The 14,221-nt window shown below is 44.4% G+C and overlaps 1 pseudogene; it reads right to left on the bottom strand.

The window, feature by feature from the left end:
• Positions 1-4,532: 4,532 nt before the first annotated feature.
• Positions 4,533-5,572, bottom strand: LOC100969016 (protein S100-A11-like; annotated as a pseudogene).
• Positions 5,573-14,221: the final 8,649 nt, after the last annotated feature.

Consider the following 14,221-nt stretch of genomic DNA (forward strand, 5'->3'; position numbering starts at 1 on the left):
CGAGATGTCGGCTCCCTGCAACCTCTGCCTACCAGGTTCAAGCGATTCTCCTGCCTCAATCTCCAGAGTCGCTGGGAACACAGGCGCATGCCACCATTCCCAACTAATTTTTTGTATTTTTAGTAGAAACGGGGTTTCACTGTGTCAGCCAGGTTGATCTTCTGGCCTCGTGATCTGATGGCCTCAGCGTCCCAAAGTGCTGGGATTACATGCGTGAGCTAGTGCGCCCAGTGATGCATTACTTTTTTATGTCTGTGTTTTTTTATATTTATTTTTTTATTTTTTTATTTTTTTTTGAGACAGGATCGCACTCTGTCTCCCAGGTTGGAGTGCAGTTCTGCAATTTCAGCTCACTGCAGCTTCGATCTCCCAGGCTCAAGGGATTCTCCTACTTCAGCTTACGAACTACCTGGGACTACAGGCACTTGCCACCACACCCAGCTAATTTTTGTATTTTCTGTAGAGACAGGATCCCACTATATTGCCCAGGCTGGTCTCTATCTACTGGCTTCAGGCAATCCTCCTGCCTCAGCCTCCCAAAGTGTTAAGATGACAAGTGTGAGCCACCTCGCCAGGCCTTCGCTTTCTTTAATGAACAATTATCAGAGTTTCATCTTAGAGGCAAAAGTGGCTACTGCCAGCCAATCTGAGTGTTGTGTTGGAGGGGAATCTGGCTGGTTCAGACGTTTCAAATGAACTTTTAAATTAACCTACCTGATGATTACCCTAAGGCCCTTTCTCGCTCCATGTTTTTTTGATTCTGGGTTTGGAGTTTTTCAGAAGCTTTCCTACAAAGAACATCTCCTGACTGGGCGCAGTGACTCACGCTGTATTCCCAGCACTTTGGGAGGCCGAGGCAGGCAGATCACTTGAGGTCAGGAGTTCGAGACCAACCTGGCCTACATTGCAAAAACCCTGCCTCTACCACAAATACAAAAATTAGCCGGCCATGGTGGTGGGCACCGGTGAATTCCAGTTACTGCGGGGGCTGAGGCATGAGAATCACTTGAACCCGGGAGACACACCGTGCAGTGAGCCGAGATCACGCCACTGTACTCCAGCCTGGGCGACAGAGTAAGTCCCTGTCTCAAAAAACAAACAGCATCTCTCGCCTACAGTGATTTGAGCTGTGGTCTTGTCTCCTCGGGTTTCTCTGTCAGTCTGATCCCATCTACTCTATCTCCCAGGAATGCCTCAATATATCTGGTGGACCACTGACACGTTTTCCTATTTTCCTCTACTGTTAAGGATTGACCCTTGAAAACATTTTCTTCCTAGTTTGATGGAACGTTGAGTGGGGCACGGGATCTAGCTGCCATCTTGCTCCAATAATCTGTTATTAGATATTTCATGTATTTTTGTTACAATATAAGTGTAATTTTTATCAATTTGGTTTTCTAAATGGCTATTATTGGCATGTAGAAACCCTATCTATTATTGTTAATAATATTTTGTTACCTGTCTGGGTACAGCTTCCCCTGTATTTTGGCACAAGACTCAATCTATTTTATTCTTCAAAACAAAACTGACAGGCTGAGTGTGGTGGCTCACACCTGTAATCCCAGCACTTAGGGAGGCCGAGGTGTGTGGATCAACTGAGGTCAGGATTTCGAGACCAGCCTGGCCAAGATGGTAAAACCCCATCTCTACTAAAAATACAAAAAAAAAAAAATTAGCTGGGCATTGGTGGTGCACGCCTGTAGTCCCAGCTACTAGGGCAGCTGAGGCGGGAGGATCATTTGAACTCGGGAGGCGGAGATTGCAGTGAGCCAAGGTGGCACCACTGCACTTCAGCCTCGTGGACAGAAACTCTATCTCTTAATAAAAAGAAAAAGAATAAAAGAAAATTCACTTCACCGGCAATAGATAGTTATGAAAGGATAATTTATGGAAGATTTCATAGGGGAGACTGATGGAAAGAAAGGAAGTATACATTTTACAGAGCTGAGCAGTTCACTGCAAAAATCACCAGAACTGCCTTTTTCTCCAAAAGTGCTACCCATAAGCTATTCTACTACTGGTTCTTCTAGTCCTTTTCTCTATTCCAAATCCTCAAATTGTCCATTTCCTTATTGGGGTAATTTTCCTCTGCCCAGATCTGGGTCCCCCACCACACTTAACACTGTCTGTGAGGGTGTGAATTCCCATTATTTTAGCTCAGGTTCCCAAGGAAACAGGCTTTGGGCCATACAGGACACCTCTAAACAGACTATACTGAGAAGCCATGCTTGGAACGGTGCATGGGGAGAGGAGAGGAGAGGGAATTTACGTACCTGGTTCTCAATCATGGTTTGTTTGTTTTTTAATTGTTCAAATTTTACCCCATAGGCATGAACTCCCCCACACTTCTAGATTGCATCATCTGCCCCTTTCACAGCTGTCTTGGAAGCCAGATCCCACACTTTGAAGTGTAGTGTTTCATAGAATCCAAAAGTGGTCCTAGAGGCCAGGTGTGGTGGCTCACGCCTGTAATCCCATCACTTTGGGACGCCAAGGCAGGAAGATCATGAGGTCAGGAGTTCGAGTCTAGCCTGGCGAGCATGGTGAAACCCAGTCTCTACTAAAAATACAAAAATTAGCCCGGCATGGTGGCACACACCTGTAATCTCAGCTACTCGGGAGGCTGAGGCAGGAGAATCGCTTGACCCTGGGAAGCAGAGGTTGCAGTGAGCTGAGATCGCACCACGGCACTTCAGCCTGGGCGACGGAGCAAGACTCCATCTGAAAAACAAAACAAAACAAACAAACAAACAAACAAAAAAGTGGTAGCAGAAACCAGAAAGTCCATGTATGTAGCTAATTGGCCTGGTTGTATAGCAGCAGCCAAGGGTGAAAACTAAATACTCCCAGACAAGTTCTAAGTTCACCAAGGAATTGGAGTACCCATCTGTGCTAGTTAATTGCCTTTATCTGAAGGAAAAATAAAACTCATATCTCTATGACAAGCAGGTGCTTAGAGCTTGGAGAAAGGCACCTAGGCAAACTCCCCTGGTGACAGGGAGACTGGGACGTCATCTTCCTCAATGTTCACGTTTCAAAGAGATGGCTCAAGGCCCTGAAGAAAGACCTTTCTAGGGACTGGTCATGGTGGCTCACACCTGTAATTCCAACACTTTGGGAGGCTGAGGCTGGAGTACCACTTGAGGCCTGGAGTTCAAGTCCAAGACATTCCTGGGATATATGGGGCCAGAGGCTTACACATCAAAGGAAGAATTTACCAATACAAATTTTCTGAAGGAAATGCTCTAGGGAAAGGGAAATGGGAAAAGGTCTCTTCTTCCCTTTTGGCAACAGGAAAATCTCAATTTTATGTGTAGTTAACCTTACAATTTCCCCCTTTTGTTATTCTTTTATAGTAACATTACAATTTTCTAATTATCTCCACTGCTGTTTCTATCTTTCTCTGGGTAGTGTACAGCCACATAGATATCCAACAAGTCCATAGTAAGATGCAAAGCAAAGCAATTATCAGGATTATAATAGAATGACTTTTTTTTTCGGGACAGAGTTTCACTCTCGTTGCCCAGGCTGGAATGCAATGGTGCGATCTCAGCTCGCTGCAACCTCTGTCTCCTGAGTTCAAGAGATTTTCCTTCCTCAGCCTCCCAAGTATCTGGGATTACAGGCATGCACCATAAAGCCCAGCTAACTTTGTATTTTTTGTAGAGATGGGGTTTCACCATGTTAGCCAGGATGGACATGAACTCCTCACCCCAGGTGATCCGCCCACCTCGGCCTCCCAAAGTGTGAGGATTACAGACGTGAGCCACCATGCCCAGTCTAGAATGAATTTTTAAATTCAGTATAATACTCACCTCGTCAGGGGGCGGGGCGACCATTCAACACATCATAGTGGTTAATTGTGTCAAAGACAAAATAAATTATAGAGACAAATTCCTAAATCAAATGCTGTATTTGGGAATCACAAAATTGCAATTCAGGGCATATACACGGACTTGGGTGGTCTTCAGTATGTCCAACGAACAAACAGAAGTTGGAAGCTTTATCAGAAAGAAAAATGTTACATATTGTTTTGAAATGAGGCTCACTGGCACTGCAGAAGCTGGTTCATTCGCACAATCAGTTTTAAAATTCCCTCTTTTGATGAAGATCTTTCTTTCAAAACCTCACTGATCAGCCATCTTAAAGTGAGGCTTCATTGTCACTCCATGCCAGGATGGACCTGTGCCGGTTGTCTTTGTCCCATGTCAAGGGAAAGGTAAGGGAGTCTATATCAGGAACATGGGCCACATTTGAACCACAAAGAGGCCAGAAGGAAAAAAAATCAGGCATGATTGTTTGGAGTTCAGCATCTTATTAGTTCCATCTATATTAGCATTCATCGTGAAGCACTAGGCCAACATTATCCTGTTGAGAGAACTGGCTGAACAAATATTAGACAGGCAACAAGAACAGAGCTCAAAGATCATAATACAAAAATAATTAGCAATCTTTTTTTTGTTTGTTTTATTTTATTGAAATGGAGTCTTGCTCTGTCGCCCAGGATGAAGTGCAGTGGCGTGATCCCGGCTCACCGCAACCTCCACCTCCTGGGTTCAAGCAATTCTCCTGTGTCAGCCTCCTGAGTAGCCAGGATTAAAGATGTGTGCCACGAAGCCCTGCTACATATTTTTGTATTTTTAGTAGAGATGTGGTTTCACCGTGTTGGCCAGGCTGGTCTCAAACTCCTGATCTCAAGTGATCTGCCCACCTCAGCCTCCCAAAGTGCTGGGATTACAGGTGTGAGCCACCGTGCCTGGCCCTATAACCAATGTTTTTAATTGTATCCGTCTATAAAGACAGAGCAGATTTTTGTGTGTGTGTTAAAAAAAAAGTGGGTCAGGTGCAATGGCTCACACCTATAATCCCAGAACTTTGGGAGAGTACTTGAGCCCAGGAGTTCAAGATCAGCCTGGGAAACATAACTAGACCCCCATCTCTGAAAAAAAAAAAAAGAAAAAGAAAAGAAAGAGAAAAGTAAAGTATGGTTTTATTACTACCTGCATGAGGTGGTAGGTGTGCTTGAGAGAAGAGAAGAGAGGAAAGGAGGGGAGGAGAAGACAGGGCAGAGGAGGGGAGGGGGAGGAGGAGAAGAGGGGAGAGGGAGTGGGAAGCTGCAGGCAGGAAGGAATGGTTTTATTACTACCTGCAGGCAGGGCCTGCATGAGGTGGTAGGTGTGCTGGGCCCAGGGTATGTGTGGGCTGTGAGCAGATGGTGATGGTGAGGCTGGAAGGAAAGGGGGTGGCTTGGAAACCAGGCCCAGGGGATCCTCAGATCTGCTTCTTGGAATGGGCAGCCTTGAGAAAAGAGTCATGGTAAGCCACAGTCATGCCATCCATCAGATGCAGAAATTCTTGGAAATCTAACTGCCCATCACTAGTGAGGTCCAGTTTCTTCATCATGTGGTCAAGGACACTGGGGCCTTCTGGTTCTTCATGAAGGCATCTAGTTCTGTATTCATGAAGCTTGGGAACTCTGTCTTGGAGTGAATGCTATTGTAACCATCCTTTCCAGCCTATTTCTGGAAAACAGCAATCAGGGACTCTCTGTAGGGCTGGAGATTTTTGCCATGTTGGAGTAGAATGAGGCACCAAGAGCAGGTTTTTACTGGACCTGTGTAAATAACCATACTGCCGTAAGAATATTTCCAAATAGTTTCGAATTCTGGAGGAATCGAGCAGAAAGAAAAAGCAAATCTTTCCATCTTAGTTTACAAAAGTACACTTTACCAAATTGTTATAAACTATAGACAGTTTAACAGAGGAAATTTTCTCTTTTTTTTCATTTTTTGAGAAAGGTTTGTGCCCTGTTGCACAGGCTGGAGTGCAGTGGTGCAAACATGGCTCCCTGCAACCTCTGCAGCCTGACTCAAGTGATCCTCCCACCTCGGCCTCCCAAGTAGCTGGGACCACAGGCGCATGCCACCATGCCCAGCTAATTTTTTTTTTTTTGAGACAGGGTTTTGCCATGTTGTCCAGACTTGTCTTGAACTCCTGGGCTCAAGAAATCCTCCTGCCTTGGCTTCCAAAGTGAGCCACCACACCCCACCAGAAAATTTTATTAAATGTGCAAAACCAAACATTTAAGTAAAAAACAAAGCTTTTTTTTCTTAATTTCTTTTAGAAACCAGGTCTCCTATGTTGCCCAGGTTTGTCTTGAAGTCCTGCACTCAAGGGATCCTTCTGTCTTGGCCTCTGAGAATGCTAGGATTACAGGTGTGAGCCACTGTGCCCAGCTGAAGAATAAATAAAGTTTTAAATAAAGGCCATAAAAACATCAGTTATTTAGCCTCATGTAATTTTGTTCTGCTTGATCTTGATGATCAGGTGCATGAACCCATCAGTTTTCATTAGAGTTTTCAAAAATTATTTAGTTCATTTATCTGAAAGTTATTATAAATCTATATTCAATAGTACTTGTTAAAATCTTTTTTATGAATCTGATTCTGGATACATTTAGAGACGAGTCAACACTGTAGATGATACAGCTTAGAATAGCAATGATTAAGATCTGATCAAAGGTCCATAATTGAAAAAAAATTCAATTATTTCTATTATGTAGAACATTTTAAGATAAGAACCAGAATCATGACTGATAGCATCATACCAGGACCATCAGAGCTCTGTAAAATTTATATGATCTTCAGAACATTAACATCAATAACATATTTATATAAATGTAAACAGCAATTAGTGTATTTTATTATTTGAAATTGCTTTTCATATCATCTAACATATCAAATAAGCCTAATGAGAGACACATTCTTTGAGGCTCTCCGGGGGCCTCACTGGTAAATCTCACTCAATTTTAGGTTAAAAAGACTTAAATTAGAATTTGATTAGTTTGTTCGACAGCAATAGATAAATAAAAAAGAATTGGATTTTGGGGAAGTTTGTCAAAGATGTTAAAAGGCTCAAAACACTTGTTCAAAACAGGATCACGGGTCACTGTGAAATAATAGTCACTCATTTAACCAGAGTTATAGTCAACAGACTTCAAAAGCAATACAGAAAGTTACACAGACTTAAAAACTTAACCCTTTCAAAGCTCAGTTTTCCTAAGCAAGAAGAAACCTAATTAGTAGGCTGGGCGTGTTGGCTCATGCCTGGAATACCAGCACTTTGGGAGGCTGAGGCGGATGGATCACCAGTCCAGAAGTTCAAGACCAAGCTGAGCAACATGGCAAAACCCCTTCTCTACTAAAAGGACAAAAAATTAGCTGGGCATGGTGGCTGGCGCCTGTGGTCCCAGCTACTGGAGGCACAAGAATTGCTTGAACCCAGGAGACGGTGGTTGCAGTGAGTCGAGATCCCCCCTATTGCACTCCAGCCTGGGCGACAGAGAGAGACTCCATCTCAAAACAAAACAAAACAAAACAAAACCCTAGGATCAACAGAAAGGAATGCCTGGGTTAAGATAAAGGATTGTGGAGACCCAAGTTCATATTTGCAGAGGAAGCCTTCTGGTACTAGGCTTCAGAGAGAATAGGTTGTAACATGTTTCTTATTAGACTGAAAGTCTGTGTTGATGTTGATGCCAGAGAGGTATAATGAGGCATGTCTGACCCCCACTTCCTGTCATGGCCTGAAACCGTCTCTCAGGTTAAATTTTAAAAGAGCCCTGGCTGAGGAAGAAGTCCATTCAGATGGTTGTAGGGTGGTGCGGGTTAGGATTTTATTTTTGATTTACAAGTCCTATAAAAGTGCATAAATTTTAAGGAACAAAGTCTCGTGCCTGACGTATGGACCACACAAAGAGTTCTCCAAACTGTCCAATGCCATAACCAGAGACATTTGAACAAGAAATCAGGATGAGAAGTTGATGTTTCCACACTGTAGACAGTTTTTCCCAAGACGTCAGAATAAGTCTTCATATCATAATGAGAGTCTTACCCCCTTAATGTCTACATTTGTCACTTGACAGAACCTGACCCCAACTTCTTTCCTTCACTTAGTGGTCCCTTTTATAGAGTTGGCACTCTGCTTTAATTCAACCCAGTCCTAAAATGCTACTCAAAGACTCAAAGACTATAAGAGGTCTCATTCAATTCTCCCATAGATTTTTTATTTGTTTAGCTGGTGGTCCTTAGGCTTGGGATCTTGGTTCAAAACCATTGTACAAACTAAATTTATTATACTATTGCTAATTATAGCTGGGTGTGGTGGCTCGCGCCTGTAATCCCAGCACTTTGGAATGCCAAGGCGGCGGATCACTTGAGGTCATGAGTTCTAGACCAGCCTGGTCAAAATGGTGAAACCCCGTCTCTACTGAAAATACAAAAATTAGCCAGGCGTGGTGGTGAGCGCCTGTAATCCCAGGTACTCAACAGGCTGAGGCAGAAGAATCGTTGTAGGTTGCAGTGAGCCAGGATCATGCCACTGTACTTCATCCTGGGCAACAGAGCAAGAGTCCATTGCAATAAAATAAAATAAAATAAAATAAAACAATTGCTAATTATTTTTGTATTATGATCTCTGAGCTCCGTTCTTGTTGCCTGTCTAATATTTGTTCAGCCAGTTCTCCCAACAGGATAACGTTAGCCCATTGGGTCAAGATGATTGCTAATACAGATGGGACAAACAAGATGAAACTTGATGCTGAACTCCAGACAAACCTGCCTGAATTTTTTTTTCCTTCTGGCCTCTTTATGGCTCAAATGTGGCTCGTGTCCCAGATATAGACTCCCTTACCTTTCCCTTGACATGGGATAAAGACAACTGGCACAGGTCCATCCTGGCATGGAGTGACAATGAAGCCTCACTTTAAGATGGATGATCAGTGAGGTTTTCAAAGAAAGATGTTGATCAAAAGAGGGAATGTGAAAGCTGATTGTGGGAATGAACCAGCTTCTCCAGTGTCAATGAGCCTCATTTCTAAACAATATGCAACATTTTTCTTTCTAATAAAACTTCCAACTTCTGTTTGTTTGTTGGACATACTGAAGACCACCCTAGTCTGTGTGTATGCCCTGAATTGCAATTTTGTGGTTCCCAAATACAGCATTTGATTTAGGGATTTATCTCTATAATTTATTTTGTCTTTGACACAATTAACCAGTATGATGTGTTTAAAGGTCGCCCCGTCCCCTGACAAGGTGAGTATTATACTGAATTTAAAAATTCATTCTAGACCGGGCATGGTGGCTCATGTATGTAATCCTCACACTTAGGGAGGCTGAGGTGGGTGGATCACCTGGGGTGAGGAGTTCATGTCCATCCTGGCTAACATGGTGAAACCCCATCTCTACAAAAAATACAAAATTAGCTGGGTGTGGCGGCACATGCCTGTAATCCCAGCTACTCGGTAGGCTGAGGCAGGAGAATCACTAAACTCAGGAGACAGAGGTTGCAGTGAGCCAAGATTGAGCCATTGCACTCCAGCCTGGGAAACAAGAGAGAAACTCTGTCCCGAAAAAAAAAATCAGTCTATTATAATCTTGATAATTGCTTTGCTGTGCATCTTACTATGGACTTGTTGGATATCTAGGTGGCTGTAAAGTACCCAGAGAAAAATAGAAACAGCAGTGGAGATAATTAGAAAATTGTAGTGTTCCAATAAAACAATAACAAAAGGGGGAAATTGTAAGAGTAACGAAACATAAAATTGATTTTTTCCTGTTGCCAAAAGGGCAAGAAGAGACCTTTCGCCTTTTCAGTTTCTTTAGAGCATTTCCTTGTGAAAATTTGTATTTGTAAATTCTTCCTTTGATCTGTAAGCCTCTGTCCACCCTACAACCCAGGAATGTCTTGGACTTGAACTCCAGGCCTCAAGTGATCCTCCAGCCTCAGCCTCCCAAAGTGTTGGGATTACAGGCATGAGCCACCATGCCCAGTCCCTAGAAATGTCTTTCTTCAAGGCCTTGGAGCCATCTCTTTGAAATGTGAACATCGAGGAAGATGATTTCGTTGTTTCCCTGTCACCAGGGGAGTTTAGCCTAGGTGACTTGCTCCAAACTGTAAGCACCTGCTTGTCATAGAGATATGAGTTTTATTTTTCCTTCAGATAAGGGCAGTTAACTAGCACAGATGGGTACTCCAAATACTTGGTGAACTTAGGACTTGCCTGGGAATATTTAGTTTTCAACCTTGGCTGTTGCTGTACAACCAGGCCAGTTAGCCACACACCTGAAATTTCTGGTTTCTGCTACGACTTTTTATTGTTTGTTTGGCTTTTTCTTGTTTGTTTGTTTTTGAGAGGGAGTCTCCCTCTGTTGCCCAGGCTGGAGTGCAGTGATGCGATCTCGGCTCATTGCAACATCCGCCTTCCTGGTTCAAATGATACTCCTACCTCAGCTCACGGAGTAGCTGGGATTACAAGCACGGGCCACCATGCTAGGCTAAATTTGGATTTTTAGTAGACAGGGTTTCACCATGCTCACCAGGCTCGTCTTGAACTCCTGACCTCATGATCCACCTGCTTTGGCCTCCCAAAGCGCTAGGATTATAGGATTGAGCCACCACACCTGGCCTCTATGACCACTTTTGGATTGTATGAAACACTATACTTCAAAGTGTGGGATCTGGCTTCCAAGACAGCTGCCAAAGGGGCAGGTGATGCAATCTAGAAGTGTGGGGGAGTTCGTGCCTGTGAGGTAAATCTTGACCAATAAGAAAAAGAACCAGGAGTGAGAGCCAGGTACATAAATTCCTTCTCCTCTCCTTTCCCCATGCACCGGTCCAAGCATACTTTCTCAGTATAGTCTGTCTAGAGGTGTCCTGTATGGCCCAAAGCCTGTTTCCTTGGGAACCTGAGCTAAAGTAATGGGAATTCACACACTCAAAGACAATGGTAAGTGTTGTGGAGGACCCAGATCTGGGCAGAGGAAAATTAACCCAATAAGGAAATGGACAATTTGAGGAGTTGGAATAGAGGGAAGGACTAGAAAAACCAGTAGTAGAATAGCTTATGGATAATATTTTTGGAGAAAAATGCAGTTCTGGTGATTTTTGCAGTGAACTGCCCAGCTCAGTAAAATAGATACTTTCTTTCTTTCCATCAGTCTCCTCTTTGAAATCTTCCATAAATTATCCTTTTATCACTGTCTATTGCCTGTGAAGTGAATTTTCTTTTATTCTTTTTCTTTTTTATTTAGAGATAGAGTCTCTGTCGCCCGGGCTGGAGTGCAGTGGCGCGGTCTCAACTCACTGCAGTCTCTGCCTCCCAAGTTCAAGTGGTCCTCCCGCCTCTGCTGCCCTAGTAGCTGGGACTACAGGCGCTCACCAACAATGCCCAGCTAATTTTTTTTTTTTTTGTATTTTTAGTAGAGATGGGGTTTCACCATCTTGGCCAGGTTGGTCTCGAACTCCTGACCTCAGGTGGTCCACCCGCCTCGGCCTACCAAAGTGCTGTGATTACAGGCGAGAGCCACTGCGCCCAGCCTGTCAGTTTTCTTTTGGAGAATAAAACAGATTGAGTCTTGTGCCAAAATGCAGAGGAAGCCGCAATCAGACAGGTAACAATATATTATATACAATAATAGATAGGTTTTCTACATACCAATATTAACCATTTAGAAAACCAAATTGAGAAAAAATACACTTATATAGTGACAAATATACATAAAATATCTAAAACCAGATGATTGGAGCAAGATGGCAGATAGATCCCGTGCCCCACTCAACATTCCATTGAACTGGGAAGAAAATGTTTTCAAGGGTCAATTCTTAACAGTAGAGGAAAATAGGAAAGCGTGTCAGCGGTCCACCAGAAATATTGAGGCATTCCTGGGAGATAGAGTAGATGGGATCAGACTGATAGAGAAACCCAAGGAGGCAAGACCACAGCTCAAATCACTGTAGGCGAGAGATGCTGTTTGTTTTTTGAGACAGAGACTTACTCTGTCGCCCAGGCTGGAGTGCAGTGGCGTGATCTCAGCTCACTGCATCCTCTATCTCCCGTGCTCAAGGGATTCTCCTGCCTCCGCCCCTGAAGTAACTGTGATTCACAGGTGCCCACCATCACGGCTGGCTAATTTTTGTATTTTTAGTAGAGATGGGGGTTTCACCATGTAGGCCAGGCTGGTCTCGAACTCCTGACCACAAGTGATCTGCTTGCCTCAGCCGCCCAAAGTGCTGAGATTACAGCATGAGTCACCATGCCCGGCCAAGAGATGCTCTTTGTAACAAAGCCTATGAAAAAATCTAAACCCAGATTCAAAATAACACGGGGCAGGAAAGGGCCTTAGGATAATCATCAGGTAGGTTAATTTAAAAGTTCATTTAAAACATCTGAATCAGCCAGATTCCCCTCCAACACCACAGACAGATTGGCTGGCAGTAGCCACTTTTTTCTCTAAGATGAAACGCTGATAATTGTTCATTAAAGAAAATGAAAGCCTGGCGAGGTGGTTCACACTTGTCATCCCAGCCCTTGGGAGGCTGAGGCAGGAGGATTGCCTGAGGCCAGGAGATCGAGATCAGCCTGGGAAACATAGTGGATCCCGTCTCTACAACAAATACAAAAATTAGCTGGGTGTGGTGGCGTTTGTCTGTAATACCCGCTAGTTCGGAAGCTGAAGTGGGAGAATCCCTTGACCCTGGGAGATCGAGACTGCAGTGAGCTGTAATTGCATCACTGTACCCCAGCTTGGGCGACAGACTGCGATCCTTTCTCAAAAAAAACACAAAAAAGTAATGTATCAGAACTTCTTGTAACTTCAGCCCTTCACGGTAATAATGAAGGAGGGAAACACATTTGTGGAGAGGGGACCATGTTCACTCTTTATCTATCCATGATAGACAGATAGTCGGGAGCTTTATATACCCAAGGAACCTAAGGAAAAATGTTCCCTTTCATGATTCACGATCTTCCAGCCACTCTTCCTTGCACCTGTCTGGCGGGCTGGGGGACCCAACTTATGGACCCCATCATCCCAGGGAGAAAGAAATGTTAAATGCTTCAGTATCTCTTTTGGGGAATCCTCTCCTCTGTTTGCATGGAGGATAAGGCAATCAATATCTAGCAGCCAAATGTTATATTTGTGTAATACAGAACTATATTAGGATAAAATAGAATTTGTTTCCTCTGAGACACAGGTAGAGGTACGTCCACACTGACCTGGGTGGCAGCCACCCCTTCCTGCAGTGCCAGGCAGGGCATGCTCACAGATCTGGGGAACCTCTGTTGCTCCTGGAGCCCCACAACCTCCTTACTAGCACCCTCTCCCTCTGGTGGCTGTGACAGCCCACACTTGGCCTTGGGTATCCCCTGCTTCTTTGCCTGCCCCTCTTCTGCCCACCCTGCATATCTCTGTCTCCCACTGTACCTGCTGTGACCACAACTGCCTCTCCCTCCCTGCACTCTCTCTGTCCAAGTGATCCTTGTCTTGGGAAAATGAACCGACAGCCTCTACCTTGTGATTGGGGACAGAACCCGGGACTTGTTCAATTCTCCCTCCCTCCACCACACACACTTGTCCTCCTTAATGTTTCTAGAGTCAGTGAACTCCAAACTCAGCTCCTCCTGCACCTGCCAGCTGTAGGACCTGTGACAAGATGACTACCATTTCTCTGGGACTCCATATCTTGTCTATCATATAGGCATAATGATGATAGTGTCCTCCTTCCAAGGCTGGGGAGAACCAGGAGGCCAAGGTGCTGGACCACGAACGGTCAAAACAGCTCCAATCCTGCCTCCACCTGGGGCTGGTGTTTCAAGTCCGTGGTGTGTGAATGGAGCTTTGATGTCTTCATTCACACACGATGGTTTGTTCTAAAATAGACTCCCCTCTGCCCTTCCCTTCCCCACAACTGTTTCCCCTCCACACTGTGCAATGGTACATGTGACAAAGAACTGTCCCATTCCCAAATCATCATCCCCACCCCAGCCCCCAGGCCCTTGGTTGGTGAGACCCTTGATGGGCAGTCTCATGCTTCTGTCCAGGGTACTTTCCCACCGTTGCTCCCCTACATGGAGACTAAGTGGACTCTTCTATTCCCTGGCCATCACAGGGTCTACAGTGCACGCATCTTCCTCATTCCTCCACGTTCTCCAGATGATGATTTCATCTGTTGTCTCCTCCCACATACTCCCAAATGGACCGTCCCAGACCTTGAACCCGAAGATCATTCAGAGAGCAAAGGCCAAGATGCCTAACCACATGCTGCAGAATCCTGCTCCAGGACTGAAGTGTGTAGTCTCTATCAAAATAAAAACTGAAGGCCAGGTGCGGTGGCTCACGCCTGTAATCACAGCACTTTAGGAGGCCAAGGTGGGAGGATC

This window comes from Pan paniscus, chromosome X (genome assembly GCF_029289425.2).
Source record: "Pan paniscus chromosome X, NHGRI_mPanPan1-v2.0_pri, whole genome shotgun sequence".
Lineage (NCBI taxonomy): Eukaryota > Metazoa > Chordata > Mammalia > Primates > Hominidae > Pan > Pan paniscus.